Genomic DNA, 16,140 nt, shown 5'->3' with positions numbered 1-16,140 from the left:
CTAAGGGGTCATAGGGTGTTCTATGACCCCTTAGGACACCATATGGTGTCATTACGGGTCGTATGGTGTGCTAAGAAGTCATATGGTGTCCTATGACCCCTTAGAACACCATATGACCCCTTAGGTATCGTTAGGTGTCATTTTGTGTCGTTACGGGTCATATGGTGTTCTCTGAACCATTAGGATGCAATATGACCCCTTAAGACACCATATAGTGTTGTTAGGGGTCATATGGTGTCCCATGACCCCTTAGGACACAGTATGACCCCTTAGGTGTTGCTAGGGGTCATATTGTGTCCTAACGGGTCATATGGTGTTTACGACCCCTTAGGACACCATATGGTGTCATTAGGGGTTGTATGGTGTGCTAAGGGGTCATATTATGTCCCAAACATTCCTAGCACATCATATAACCCCTTAGGACACCATATGACCCCTTAGGTATCGTTAGGGGTCATATTGTGTCCTAAGGGGTCATATGGTGTCTCCTAGCACCATATGACCCCTAAGGACACCATATAATGTCGTTATGGGTCTTCTTGTGTTATAAGGGGTCATATGGTGTTATATGACCCCTTAGGATACCATATGACACCTTAGGACACTATATGGTGTCGTAAGGGATCGTATGGTGTTATAAGGGGTCATATGGTGTCATTAGGGGTCGTATGATGTGCTAAGGGGTCATATGGTGTCCTATGATCCCTTAGGACACAATATGACCCCTTAGCACACCATATAATATCCTTAGGGGTCATATGTTGTCCTATGACCCCTTAGGACATGATATGACCCCTTAGACCTATGTTGTTAGGAGTCATATTGTGTCCTAGCAAGTTATATGGTGCCCGACGACCCCTTAAGACACCATATGGTGTCATTAGGGGTTGTATGGTGTGCTAAGGGGTCATATTGTGTCCTAAAGGTTCCTAGGACATCATATAACCCCTTAGGACACCATATGACCCCTTAGGTATCGTTAGGGGTCATATAGTGTCTCATGACACCATATGACCCCTTAGGTATCGTTAGGGGTCATATAGTGTCTCATGACACCATATGACCCCTTAGGATACCATATCATGTCATTATGGGTCTTCTTGTGTTCTAAGGGGTCATATGGTGTTATATGGCCCCTTAGGATACCATATGACCCCTTAGGATACCATATGACCCCTTGGGACACCATATGGTGTCGTAAAGGGTGGTATGATGTCGTATGGTTTCCTAAGGGGTCATATGGTGTCCTATGACCCATTGGGACACTATATTACGTCGTTAGGGGTCATATTATGTTCTAAGGGGTAATATTGTGTCTTATGACCCCTTAAGACACTAGATGGCATCGTTGTGGGTTGTATGGTGTTCTAAGGGGTCATATGGTGTTCTATGACCCTCTAGGATGCCATATTATGTTCTTATGGGTCATATGGTGTCCTATGACCCCTTAGGACACCATATAGTATCAATATGCATTGTATGGTGTCCTAAGGGGTCATATAGTGTTCTATGACCCCTTAGGGCACCATATGGTGTCATTAGGGGTCGTATGGTGTGCTAAGGGGTAATATGGTGTCTTATGACCCCTTAGAACACCATATGACCCCTTAGGTATGGTTAGGTGCCATTTTGTGTCGTTACGGGTCATATGGTGTCCTATGAACCCTTAGGATAGAATATGACCCCTTAACACACCATATAGTGTTGTTAGGGGTCATATGGTGTCCTATGACCCCTTAGAACACACTATGACCCCTTAAGTGTTGTTAGGGGTCATATTGTGTCCTAACGGGTCATATGGTGTCCTACAACCCCTTAGGACACCATATTGTGTCATTAGGGGTTGTATGGTGTGCTAAGGCATCATATTATGTTCGAAAGGTTCCTAGGATCATATGACCCCTTATGTATCGTTAGGGGTCATATTGTGTCCTAAGGGGTCATATGGTGTCTCCTGACACCATATGACCCCTAAGGACACCATATCATGTTGTTATGGGTCTTCTTGTGTTATAAGGGGTCATATGGTGTTATATGACCCCTTAGGATACCATATGGTGTGTCCTAAGGGACCGTATGGTGTTATAAGGGGTCATATGGTGTCCTATGACCCCTTATGACACTATATGACCCCTTAGGTGTCGTCATGGGTTGTATTGTGTCCTAATGGGTCATATGACATTCTTTGACCCCTTAAGACACCATATGACCCCTTGGGACACTATATGATGTTGTAAAGCAGAAAAATCGAACCCTAATCGTTCTCCCCTCCCCAACTCCGAGGAGGGAGAAGGGAGAGTCACTAGGGTTGATGGTTTTCACTTAGGAGGGACTTTACATTCAAAAGAGGGGTTGAAACCCACAAGATCCAATCCCATGCAATGCAAGATTGGATTCTATATGAGTTTCAAGGGTTGTGATAGCAAGGATACCCTCTTTTGTAAAGAAATGTAGATAGAAAGATTGAACTAGGAATGCATAGAAAGTGAGAAAGATTCGCTTATAAACTGAGTTAGGGATATAGGATGAAGCTGCGGACCTGGAATTAGCAGTAAAATGTCGAGACGGCACTGTCCTGCAAATTTGAGCAAAAGTTGATGGGACGATGGCGCCCGGCGTGCACACAGTCCTCCGAAAAATCCGCGAAACGAAGGGGGATCTGTTCGTCTCTGCACAAGGATTCCAGATCTTCAATTTCAGCCGCGTACCTGCAACCTACACATAGAAAAGTGAAGACGATTGGGGGGTTAGGGATTAGGGGTTTGCCCTTAGGTCAAACCCCGGTTTTCGAATTAACCAAGAAATGAGAAATGTTGTAAATGTAATGTAAAACAAGTACTAATACCTTGTTGTAAGGATGTTTGTATCCTTATATGCGAAGGTATAGATGTTGTTGTTTGTTGTATGTTGTATGTTGTAGCATGTAATGTGTTGTAAGTGATCTCCTCTTCAATGGTTGAATCCTTGTCTTGAATGCAACACTTAGCCTTGAATGGAGACTTAGAATGATCAATTGCTTGAAGGAATGCTGGAATGCTTGAATGCTTGAATGTTTGAATATCGTTTTCACCTTTTTTCCATCCTCCCCAAATGAGAGAGGAAAAGTAGTTTATATACTTGCCAATTAGGGTTAAAAGACTGATTTTCCCGACCTTAGGCTGACCAGGAAATGTTATTTTCCAATTTGCAAACAAAAAGGCCCGAAGTCCCATAGGAGACTGGGCCCAAAATAGGGCCATGGACCAGGGCGCTGGGCGCTCTGGTCCCACCTCTCGGGACAACAGGGTGCAAGGAGGATCAGGCCAGGGTGCTGGAAAAATGCAGTTTTTGGTGTCATGAGCAAGTTTCGGGGTCTCCATTCAGGTTTAGTGTTGCGTCGCCATCGTGAAGACCCAAATGCGGTCGAAATTGCAAGTGTCGCAATTTTAGGATGCTACATTTAGCCCCCACTTTAGCGGGAGTATAAGCGTACGCTCATACTTCCGGTAAAGTACAAGGAAACAACATTGAAAAACTTTAACCACGTCAAGGAGGCAAGATACACCAAGCCCCCAGTGGACTAAGGATCTTACGACTTCGATTGACAAAGTAAAAGGGAAGATCATGAGGGAGAACCATGACTGTCAGTAGTAGGGTTCCCTCACTATGAGTCATGCAAGAAAGATATCAAAAATTTTCAAGGCAAAGCTAAATTTGTCAAGAAATTTTCAAGTATCTTGAAAAGATATGGACGGGATGTATGCCCCCCTACATTAAAGCGATCGCACACGCCTTACCGGGGCTGATTGCTTTAAGGTAGTGATACATATAAGAAATGAGAAAGGAAAGGAGCACGTTATCGCAAGGATTTAGCCCCCAAGTGTGAGATAAGCCCAAGGATAATAGACACAAAACACAAAGCACGAGGTGACTTCGCTTTCCTCGGGGTCAGTATGCTGTATGATAATTCATGTATATCATATGTATGTATGCATAATTGTTCTTCATTCCCCAATCAAGGAAGGTCACCTAGAAGAAGGGAACACATGTGTCTTTTGAGTCAACATGAGAGAGATCGAGAGATCTCAATGCTTTGCATCATCCTCAAGTAGACAACACTGAGGACAACAAATAGAAGAATGAGAATAACATATAGAAGAAGTAACAAAAGAGAGGAGGAGAGAATCTGCTATGCTAATGAAACTAGTCTAGCACGTCATCTACCCCCCGATCTTGTTGATCAATGTTTCGGGAAGGCAGGGAACATGCTAGAGGAGGAACATTCAACACAGCAGATGGAGCTATCACAAGATCCAAATAGGGGCTATGTTCATATCCCAAGCCGCGGTGTTCTTGTCTAGGAGCTAGGATAAGTGCTTTAGAAAATTCGTTAGATAAATGGTTATCAATATCAACAAGTTCATATTCACTATCAGAATGAACAGGAGAAGTAGCATTTTCATCATGAATAACATTTTCATCTATATCATCATCAAGATTTATAAAAATAGGATCTTTAACTCACACAGGATCAAGACCATCATGCATCTTATGTTTAGGAGATTTCGGCTCAATCGTCGGCTGAGGAGAAAATGGAATAATGCTTGTTGAAGGTGTTTTTGGGGATTGCAAAGTTTGAGCTCTAAGACGACGCTTTCACCGGCGTTCACGTGCAGAACGATTTCATCTAGTCTTAGTAGGAAGTTGAGAAGATTGAGGAGGAGGAATGTTCTCATCCTTATCACTTGGGTGTTTAGGTTGTGGTCTCTTAGGCTGAACAATAGGAGAAGAGGAAGGTCTCTTCTCTCCATAAGAGGAAGGAGGAGGAACTGCTCCATATAAAGGAGGAATATTTGGTTTTGGAAGGAGACCAAGTCCATCATGACGAGGAGGGATAGGTCTACTTTTAGGAAGTTTATTAATCATAGGCATTGTCACATCCATAGGGATGGGTTGGGAATCTTCTTGAGGAAATACATTAGTTTTATCTTTCAAAGGAAGAACTTCCTTCTCAAGAATGATAGGAATGTCAAGTTTGGGTGTTCTAGGTTCACTTAGAGATAGGATCATATCTGTTTTCCACTTTTGATAAGATTTGAAAAGATGATCACTTCGCGGAGGAAGAGATTGGAATTGTTTAGGCCAAAAGTAATCAATAGGAACGCTAGAAGTTCTTTCAGCTGGTTTAAAGAGACTATGATTGACAGTAACAACTTCACCATTATGGGGAAATTTCAAACACTTGTGAATAGGAGAAGCAATAGCTTTCATGGAAGATAGCCAAGGATAGCCAAGCTTCACACGAAATTGTTCGGAAGATGGAATAATAGCAAAGTTCACATCAAGGGATTTGTTACGGACCTCAATAGGTAATGTAATATAACCAATTGCAGGAGAAGAAAATTCATCAAATAGTTTCACAACCACATCTGTTTTGTCATAGATAACTTGATTCAATTGCAAAGTAAAAAGAAATTCTTCAGTAATGACATTAACCATACAAGAAGGATCAATAAGCACTCCACGGCAAGGTGTGTTCTTGACTTTTGCAACTATATATAAAGGACCATCAGGTGCCCTGATAGTTTCACTGGAATCAAATGTGATGGAAGGTTCTTTAGGGATTTTCTATTGCTCCACAAAATTAATCACATTCGGAGTCATAGACACGAGATCATCAGGTGAGACAGAGGAATCAGTAGTATCAATCACATTAGAGGTATGAGAAGGCAATGGATCAGTGAAAATTTGAAGATTTTGGTTGGGAGGAGCTACAGATTTGTTGCCTTTATCATTCACACCAGAAACAGAGATAGTATTATTATCAATCAAATCTTGAATTTTCCCCTTTAAAGCAAAACATTTTTGAGTATCATGCCCAGGTTGACGATGAAATTGACAAAAAGATTTGTTATCAAAATAGGGTGAATTAATCTTTGCAGGATCAATTTGCCTTATAGGAGGAAGAGTAAGCACATTTTGTTCCAATAACTTATTCATAATACTATGCAATGATTCATTCAAAGGAGTAAACTTTCTTTCTCTCTTGAAAAACTTAGAAATAGGAGACACACCTGATGCTACATTCACATTGTTGTTGATGATGTTTTCATTGAATTTAATGGACTCTCTATTCAGTTTAAACTTCCCAAATGGTTGTTGACTACTATCACCCTTATCACTCGGAGTCATAGGATGTGATTGTTCCATTTGACTCACAGTCAGTTGATAATTGTGAAGAGTTGCGCACAACTGTTGGAAAGAAGTAAACTCAGAAAATAGGAGTTTTTCTCTAATGTCTTTTTGTAAATTAGAAATAAAGATTCTTTGAATATCATTATCAGGCACTGGAAAGGAAATTTGAGCATACAAATGCTTATATCTACCAATGAAATCAGTCACTTTTTCTTTAACACCTTGTTTACAATGCATTAAATCAATCAAAGTAACTTTAGGACTTATATTGTTTTGAAATTGTTGAATGAAAGCATTTGCAAGTTGTTCGAAATAAGTAATAGAATAGGAAGGCAACGAGCAATACCATTGTAGGGCTTTGTCTCTTAATGTTCTAGTAAACAATTTTGCAAGCAACCTTTGGTCATAAGCAAAATCAGTACATATTGTTTGAAAGGTCTTAACATGTGTTAGAGGATCACCCTTACCATTATAAAGCTCCAAATGCAGAATTTCAACATGTTTAGGGGGAATAGCTCGAACAATGTCAAGAGAAAGTGGACTCGCAACATCAAATGTGGGCACACTAAACTTAGATTGATTCATAGAGGCAATTTGTTGCTGTAAAGAAGAGACAGTTTGTGCAAGATTATTAATGGTCGCTTCAGTCAAAGAGTTCATATTAGACGTGTTAGATTGTGATGGAGGTGTTATGTTATTGAAAGAAGGTAGAGAGTAAGGTGGTGGGACACTATGATAGTTAGTCATAGGAGATGATTAGACAGGAGGAACACTACAAGGAGGAATGGAATGATTAAACGAGTTGCCCCCTTGTGTCATGTTCATTTGTGGTGATATAATAGGAACACTCATTGAAGGAATGAATGAAGAAGTTGGATTGAATGAAGGAAGAGGGTTAATTGAAGAAGAGGGATTGCCCCCATGACTGGTGATCATAGGAGGAATGTCTTGTGTTGAAGTAGTCATTATGTTTGATGTAAAAGTAGGTATACTAGCAATAGGAGTCGTCAAAGGAATAGAATGATTGTCTTGAGTAGGAGGTTGTGTATAACCTAAGGTTTCGGCACAACTTTTCATAGGCATCACATTTGAATCCACAATGTGTGCAATACCACGCAAAATATCAATTTCATTCTTATCACTTTGAAGCATACGTTTTAGACCCTCAATTAAAGGAAGAGCTTGACTATCAGGGTATTCTTGAGACATCCATTGTCGAAAATCGTCAAATTGGTTATCCAATTTTGAAAGTTGTTCTACATAAACCTCATGGAGAGCTTCTTCATCATTAAGAGGATTAGAGGAATTACCTATGTCCTCGTTAAAAAGACCATTCAAATTAGGTTCCATCTCCTCAGTAATTAAACCTTGGAAGGACTTAATTCTAAGGCTTCGTCTAATGGGAATAGTGTAAGTAGGACTTATTGTTGTAAAACTCATGCACTAAAGAGAGAGAGAAGATTTTGAATTTTTAGAGGTAGCAAATTTCAGTAAAACCAGCCAATCTTCTAGATTTAAGCTGTTAAATACAATCAGGACAATCTCCCAAAATTTCGGAAAAAATGTCCGGGACCGTGGCGCTCGGGGTGCACACGGTCCTCGCAACTTTTTTCGAAATTTGCAGGGATGAAAGTTATGATGATTTTACAGCTAACCTAAAAAAATTGAGTGATTTTACGATCTGTAGATAGGCCAAATTAAAGTTGCAATCTCAAAATTGAACCCTACCAAGATTGTCGAAAAATGCAAAATTTGAATTTTGAAAAAGAGAGGGAAACTGAAACTTTGAATTTTATGATTTTAGAGGGAATACCAAAAGCAATGCAAGTTTTGAAATTTGAAAATTGACTCAATTTCACGCAAAATTCAATTCTGAAAGTGGAAATCAAAGTTGTTGTAATTAAGCACTTAATTTCAAAAGTCACAAATTGCAAAAATTTGAATAAATCACTGAAATTTCGAAGGAATGCTAACACACTTTTCAGATTTAGGACTGTAAGAAACACAATTTTGACACAAATTTCAATTTCAACAATTTTTGAATGATTAGAAGCCTCAATCCAAGCAATCACTAGACCAACTTTGACTGTAATTTTGAAGGTGTTAAAATTGATAAAATCAGCCAAAATTCTGGATTTTAGCAGGAAAATACAGTAAGATCTCGCTCCCGAAATTTTGGAAAAAATGTCAGGGACGATGGCGCTCGGAGTGCACACGGTCCTTGCAACTTTTTTCCAAATTTTCAGGGATGAAAGATATTATGATTTTATTGCGGAATCCAAAGTTACAGCTGATTTGGAGATGTTTTGATTAGTGAAATTATCAGTCAAAGGTTGAATCAAGAGGGTTTCAAAAATTAGGGTTTTGACACTTAACCACTTAATTTTCAAAATCAAAGCACAAATATGAATTGATAATTTGTAATAGAAGGGCAGATCTGAAACAAGCATCAACAATTAAACATTTCACAAGTTTAATTACTTAAAAAGAAAATTTAGGGTTTTTATGCAATTAACCTCTAAAATTTTGCAAAAGATCAAACATGGAAATGTAATCAAGGAATCCAATTTTCAGATCTAACTATGAATAATCAGAAAGGATGTTCACATCGGGTTCACCAAAATGTAAAGCAGAAAAATCGAACCCTAGTCGTTCTCCCCTCCCCAACTCCGAGGAGGGAGAAGGGAGAGTCACTAGGGTTGATGGTTTTCACTTAGGAGGGACTTTACATTCAAAAGAGGGGTTGAAACCCACAAGATCCAATCCCACGCAATGCAAGATTGGATTCTATATGAGTTTCAAGGGTTGTGATAGCAAGGATGCCCTCTTTTGTAAAGAAATGTAGATAGAAAGATTGAACTAGGAATGCATAGAAAGTGAGAAAGATTCGCTTATAAACTGAGTTAGGGATATAGGATGAAGCTGCGGACCTGGAATTAGCAGTAAAATGTCGAGACGGCACTGTCCTGCAAATTTGAGCAAAAGTTGACAGGACGATGGCGCCCGGCGTGCACACGGTCCTCCAAAAAATCTGCAAAACGAAGGGGGATCTGTTCATCTCTGCACAAGGATTCCAGATCTTCAATTTCAGCCGCGTACCTGCAACCTACACACAGAAAAGTGAAGACAATTGGGGGGTTAGGGATTAGGGGTTTTCCCTTAGGTCAAACCCCAGTTTTGGAATTAACCAAGAAATGAGAAATGCTGTAAATGTAATGTAAAACAAGTACTAATACCTTGTTGTAAGGATGTTTGTATCCTTATATGTGAAGGTATAGATGTTGTTGTTTGTTGTATGTTGTATGTTGTAGCATGTAATGTGTTGTAAGTGATCTCCTCTTCAATGGTTGAATCCTTGTCTTGAATGCAACACTTAGCCTTGAATGGAGACTTAGAATGATCAATTGCTTGAAGGAATGCTGGAATGCTTGAATGTTTGAATATCGTTTTCACCTTTTTTCCATCCTCCCCAAATGAGAGAGGAAAAGTAGTTTATATACTTGCCAATTAGGGTTAAAAGACTGATTTTCCTAACCTTAGGCCGACCAGGAAATGTTATTTTCCAATTTGCAAACAAAAAGGCCCGAAGTCCCATAGGAGACCGGGCCCAAAATAGGGCCAGGGACCAGGGCGCTGGGCGCTCTGGTCCCACCTCCCGGGACAGCAGGGTGCAAGGAGGATCAGGCCAGGGTGCTGGAAAAATGCAGTTTTTGGTGTCATGAGCAAGTTTCGGGGTCTCCATTCAGGTTTAGTGTTGCGTCGCCATCGTGAAGACCCAAATGGGGTCGAAATTGCAAGTGTCGCAATTTTAGGACGCTACAGATGCTATGGGTCGTATGGTGTCCTAAGGGGTCATATGGTGTCTTATGACACCTTAGGACACCATATGACTCTTTAGGGCACCACATTGTGTCATTATGGGTTGTATGGTGTCCTAAGGGGTCATTTGGTGTCTTATGACCCCTTAGGACACCATATGGTGTCATTAGGGGTCTTATTGTGTCTTAAGGGGTCATATGATGTTTTATGACCCCTTATGACACCATATGACCTCTTAGGAGACCATATGGTGTTGTTAGGGGTCATATTGTGTCCTAAGGGGTCATATGATGTTCTATGACCCCTTAGGACATGATATAACCCCTTAGGAGACCATATATACTTATTTTCAAATAAGGAGAGATATAAGGGTGAAGAGAGATGAAGAACTAAAGAGAGGGAAAAGAACTAAAGGACAAGGACATAAATAGAGATATAGATATTAAGGAGTATGAAGTGAGAGGGAGAAAAACTAAAGGACAAGGATGGATAGAAAGAGGTAGACATATCTAGATATTGAAAAGGAGAGAGGAAGATAGAGATAAAAAATGAAGATAAAGGGAGAGGGAGGTGAATAGATATAGGGAAAGAGAGAGGCAAAGACAAAGATAAATATATGAAGAGATGGAGAAAAATGGATAGAGAGGGGTAAAGAGAGAGATAAAAAAAGGAAGAGATAGAGAGATATAAAGGAAGAGAAATATCGATAGATAGAGATATATAGATAGTGCAAGAGAGTGAGAAAGAGAGATAGAGATTATAGATAGGGATAGATAGAGAGGGAGAGAGAGAAAGAGGAAGATATAGAGATATATAAAGGCACTATAGAGAAGGATGTGGGGAGAGAGAAAAAGATATGCAAAGATTGAGTAAATAAAGAGATAAAAGTAGAGAAAGGGAAAGATACTTCAAGAGGGCGATAGAGGAAGAGATAGAGAAGTAGATTAATCATGTATAGAGGAATATATATAAAGATAGAGGAACATATAAAAAGAGAGATTGATAGGGAAAGAGATGGAGATAGAGATAGATATGGATAGAACATGATAGAGAGAGTAAGACAAATGGAGGGAGAGATGGAGTGAATAAGTGTGATTTAGAGATAATGAGATATAAATATACATGAAGATAGATCTATAGGGATATAGAGAGAGAGGGGACAAGATAGGGAGAGAAAGGAGTGATAGAGACAAGTAATATATAAGTATAGGTAGGATAAGGTAAAGGAGGGAGATAAATAGAGAGATGAGAGATTATTAGAGAGAAATATAGAAATAAAGAGTGACAATGATGGAGTGGGAGAGGGAGAGATATGAATAGAAAGATGGAGATATATGTAGAGATGCATGTAACTTGGGAATTTATTTAGCTATATGGAATGAGAAAATAAGTGACATAAGTACAGAAGAAAGAGATATATAAAATATATTAGATAAGTATAGATAGACAAGTATAGATAGACAAGTGATAGATAAAGGAGGTGATAGGAAAAAAATGAGACTTTGTATGCAAAATTTGTCAGTATTTAAAGTTTTAAAATTGAAGGACTAACTTCAAATGATTCTAATTATTTTTTTGTCTATAATATCATTAAACTACCTCATCCATTTGATAGGTCTATGAATCACCTTTCCAATGCCTGTAAAAAATCACAAATTTCGATAAGAAATGCAAAAGTTATGGCCTTTTTACTAAATTATATTTTTTATGTTGAGAAAATCGGATATCTGATTTAATCGGATATGACAATAGTGACATCACAAATTGGATATCTGATTTGGTTTGGTATTACCAAACCAAATTCAAATTTTGCCCGACCCAAACAAAAAGTCAAAGTGGATTTTGGCATGTTTGGAAAGGTTGAAAATGCATTTTTTTTTCCATTGCCACTTTTTGGCCCCCCATGATCTTGCACATATCCTTAAGATAGCAAGCTAGTGTGTAGTCATTGGTAAAGGTGGGTATATTCAAAGGTTGGTTATAAAGAGTATAGTCAATCAATTCAGGATGTATCAAAGATAAAGTTTGAACAGGTTCAAGGGAGTTCATGGTACTATCATCATGACTTCAGACCGACCAGTCGAGTTCTAGAAGACTACCTTGCGTATGTGTCTCGAGACCAAGAAGAGTTACAACATGATTATAAAAATACATGTTAGTATTTATTGGACCTATCCCAACCGACCTACTCCTAGTGTCATTCCCTACTTCAGATTGGACTACATACCATGGTGTAAAAGTAACAGGGTTAGTAGACAACATCTCAACATTCATGATAGAGTAGTCATCATTGTTGTTGAATAGTTGTTGTTATAAATAGAGCTTCTGTCTGAGTTATCAGAGTCATAAGATGAAGTTTCTAACTCGTCTTCAAGTGATTTAGTAAAAGTATGTATAGCATCAATACCTACATCTCTTATGCTACAAGTTCCTTCGTGATTTGGTTCATTGATCACTTGTATTTGACACACTTGTGGACATAACCTTGATGGTTCTGTTAATCCCTGTCATCTTTTCCATTCAGCTTCCTCTGGACTGATGATCGGTCCTACTTCTATAGCTTCTAACTCTTCTTGTGTATTTCCATACCTGATTTGTCCTATCTCATTAGAGGGAGAGTTAGAAGGTGAAGGAATTTCTTGTGTCCTTTCTTCCTCTAGCTGTTGTTCATAGTCTTCTTGTCTTTTTAGTCTGATTTCTTCTATTTCCTTTTGCATTTTTAAGCATATCATCTCTTGTGCACCATATATGATATCAATAGATTCTTTAGGGGTTTCTGTAGTAGATATATCTAAGAGATGGTCTGGACCCCATTAATAGTCATTTGAATCAATTTCTGAATCATCTACTTGTTGTCTACCAATAAATGTGACCGGAATGTTCAGTGGTGCAAACAATTCTCTGATTTTGTATACTAATTCTCTCATATGCTTTGGGACTTCTACTTCCTATAGTGTTATAGCTGATACAATCGGATCTTGATTACTATTTGCTTCCTCTCTCTGGGTTGGCAATTCTTCTTGTTCATCGTCGCACACTTCCTAAGTTTGTTGAGTATTAATTTCCTGTGATGTTGAATGTAGTACCTTTTTCTTCCACTTAAGTTGATGGTGAGACGTATGTTTCTAATCTGATTACTTTCTTGGATCGTATCCCACTCCAGTTTTATCATTTGTAGACTTAGTTTGTACCTGAATAGGTTCAACAATACTTTCTTTACGCTTGCCTATAGGACTGGTACCTGAATATCCCATGCGCTGAAGCATCTTATAGCCTAGACCATATTGTGTTGGGGAAATCTCACAATGTTGTATTTATTTGTTTGCACTATCTTCTTTGAAAATCCATTTGAGAACAACATCCTCTTCTATTTCATCTACAAGGGAAGTAGATGATTGTATAAAGAGACCATCATAAATGACTTTTGGAGTTGAAGTTTGTGGCTTCATAGCCACTGATGGTTTTCCTGACTGTCTTGGTGATGGAGGAAGAGACATTAGTGAGAGGATAGGCTCTATCTTGTAGCCATCCATGCTGGTGTTTGTGATTTTTAATTTCTTCTCTAAATCTTTCAGCAAAGATTTCAAACTTTCAGCTGTAGAGGTTGCTCTATTATGAGGAACAAAAGCATCAACACTTTGTGTTAATGCATTGCAGGTATAGCTTGTATCGGCAAGAATACTGACTTCAACTCCATTCTAAGGAAATTTCAAGCACTGATGATACATAGATGGCACTGCTTTCATTTCATCAATCCATGGCCTACCTAGTAAGATGTTGTATGAAAGAGGAAGGTCAAGGACCTGAAAGATGACATCTCTTTCCACAAGTCCTACCTTGATTGGTAATAGTACCAGAGCTCTAGAGGTTCTTTCTTCTTCATCATAAGCTTTGATTGTTATTTTCTTTGTTGGTTCAATAACATTTTTAGAAAATCCTAGTTGTGTCAGTAGATTGTAGGTACAAATATCCAACCTAGTGCCTCCATCTATCAAAACAAGTTTAACTCGGTGTTTATGGATCATATCTTCGATGTGTAATGGCTGGTTATGCGGGTGATTCAGTGAGTTATCATCTTCTTCAAAGAAAGTGAGGTAATTAAGCAAAGTCATGTGACCCACCATAGATTGAAACCGATCGACATCTAAATCTTTAGGGACACTAGTGGTGAGCAAAGCCTTGTCCAGGATCTCTCTATGAGTAGAAGAGATCTTAAGCAGTTCCAAAATGGAAATTTGAATGTTAGTTCTTTTCAGTTGTTCAACAATACTATAACTAGGAGAGGATGGTGAAGCCAACTGTTTTGATTTGGCTGTGATTGTGTCTATTTCTCTATTTGAAGGAGTTGGTAGGTTTGATGTTGTGTGAGCAAAAGTTGAGGAACTAGCTCCTTGGAGAGTAGCTTTCTTTTGAGTGTGGGTCACATCATTAGCAGTTTGTGCTTGATTTTATTAACTTTGAGTATGATCACATTGCAATATTTAGGTTGGGAAGATTTAATCATGTTGATCACGTTGTCGTTGATAGTGTAGGTATAATTGATTCTAGCACCTCCTTTGGATTTTGAGGAATCTCCTTGTTCATATGTTGGTAAGGTATCTTTAAAGGCCTTATGATCAACATTAGTCGTGTGATTTCCAACAATGATTTTGCCAGCATCGATGAGATCTTGAATTTCATGTCTGAGTTTCATGCAGTTGTTTGTGTTATGTCCCTTGTTCCGATGGTAGTCACAGTATTCATTTTCTCTCCACCATTTGGGTTTAATTTCTAGATCATATGGTCTAGAATTGTCTGACAATGTTATCAGATCATTTGCCAATAAAGTTTTAAAAGCTAACTCATATGATTCATCTAGAGGAGTAAAATCACGCTTAGACTTTGAAAGCCAAGGTTTCTCTTTAAACCATTCCCTTGCTTTCTTCGGAGGATTTTCTGCTGCAGTTTCAGCTGCCTTGAGTGCTTGCATGCCACTAGCCAAGCTAAATATTGTGGATTTTGTTTTTTCTTTGATAGTATCTACCACTCCATCATTAACAACATTTATGTTGTTATCTTTTCCATATTTCTAGTATTTGCTCTTTTCTTTAGAACTAGAACCTTGTGATGTTTCTTTCCAAAGTGATATATCTCCCTTTTTTATAAGCACATCTTCCATTCTAAGGGCATTATCTACCATTTTGTTGAATGAAGTATGTACTTGCATCTGGACACTGTATTTCAATTTAGGGATTAAGTTGTTGACAAAGATATCCATCTTCTCAAGATCTGGAATAGTCCGTGAATATCTAGAGAACATCTTTCTCCATTGTTGGAGAAAAGTGAGAAAAGGCTCTCTTGTTTTTTGTTTGGTATTGCAAACTTCTATCATAGTGACTGGGTGATGAATGTTATAGGAGTATTGATGTAGAAATAGTTGGATTAATACTTCAAAAGTTTTTATTCCCATAGGTAGACTTGAGAACCATTCCATAGCTTGCCCCCCCAAACTTCTCGGGAAAAGGTGCATGAGATACGTTTGGTCATGAATGAACTCCATACATAAAGCACGACATTCTCCAATATGATTTGAGGATCTGTATTCCCATCATATTTGTCAAAATTAGGCATTTCTACTTTTGAGCGAAATGGAGGCATGTAAAGGCTTTTGTCAAATGGGAATGGGCATATTATGTCCAGAGAATATTGTTTTGGTGATTTATCCTTATTTTTCGGTTCTGTGATCTCAGGTCGTAATGCTTGTAATTGTTTGTTTACCATTCCCAATGGTGTCTCTTCCTCTTTAGTGATGATGGTCTCCACCTTATAACTAGTAGGAATTTTAGCGCCTTGTTTTGCTAGTTCTAGAAAATAGTCTTGTTTTTCTCTAGCCATGGTAACCTTCATAATTTTCAGAAATCTTTATCCTTTTGACATTTATGTATCTCGATCTCTGGAGGTTCAGAGGCTTCAGATTCACTTGATGAGGAATCACTGTTGGTATCATGGATACTGATATCATCATAAGTTTTGTGTTTAGCAGCTTTTTTTTCTTGCCTTTCTCCAGACATGGTGGGAGATAGGGGCTAACCATAGATTGATGGATCATAAACTGGTATTTGTGATGATGACGGTTTATTTGGGATGAGTTTTTCTACAAAGAATGGG

Source organism: Cryptomeria japonica, chromosome 4, assembly GCF_030272615.1.
Source record: "Cryptomeria japonica chromosome 4, Sugi_1.0, whole genome shotgun sequence".
Classification (NCBI taxonomy): Eukaryota; Viridiplantae; Streptophyta; class Pinopsida; order Cupressales; family Cupressaceae; genus Cryptomeria; species Cryptomeria japonica.
This window is presented reverse-complemented; position numbering follows the sequence as displayed.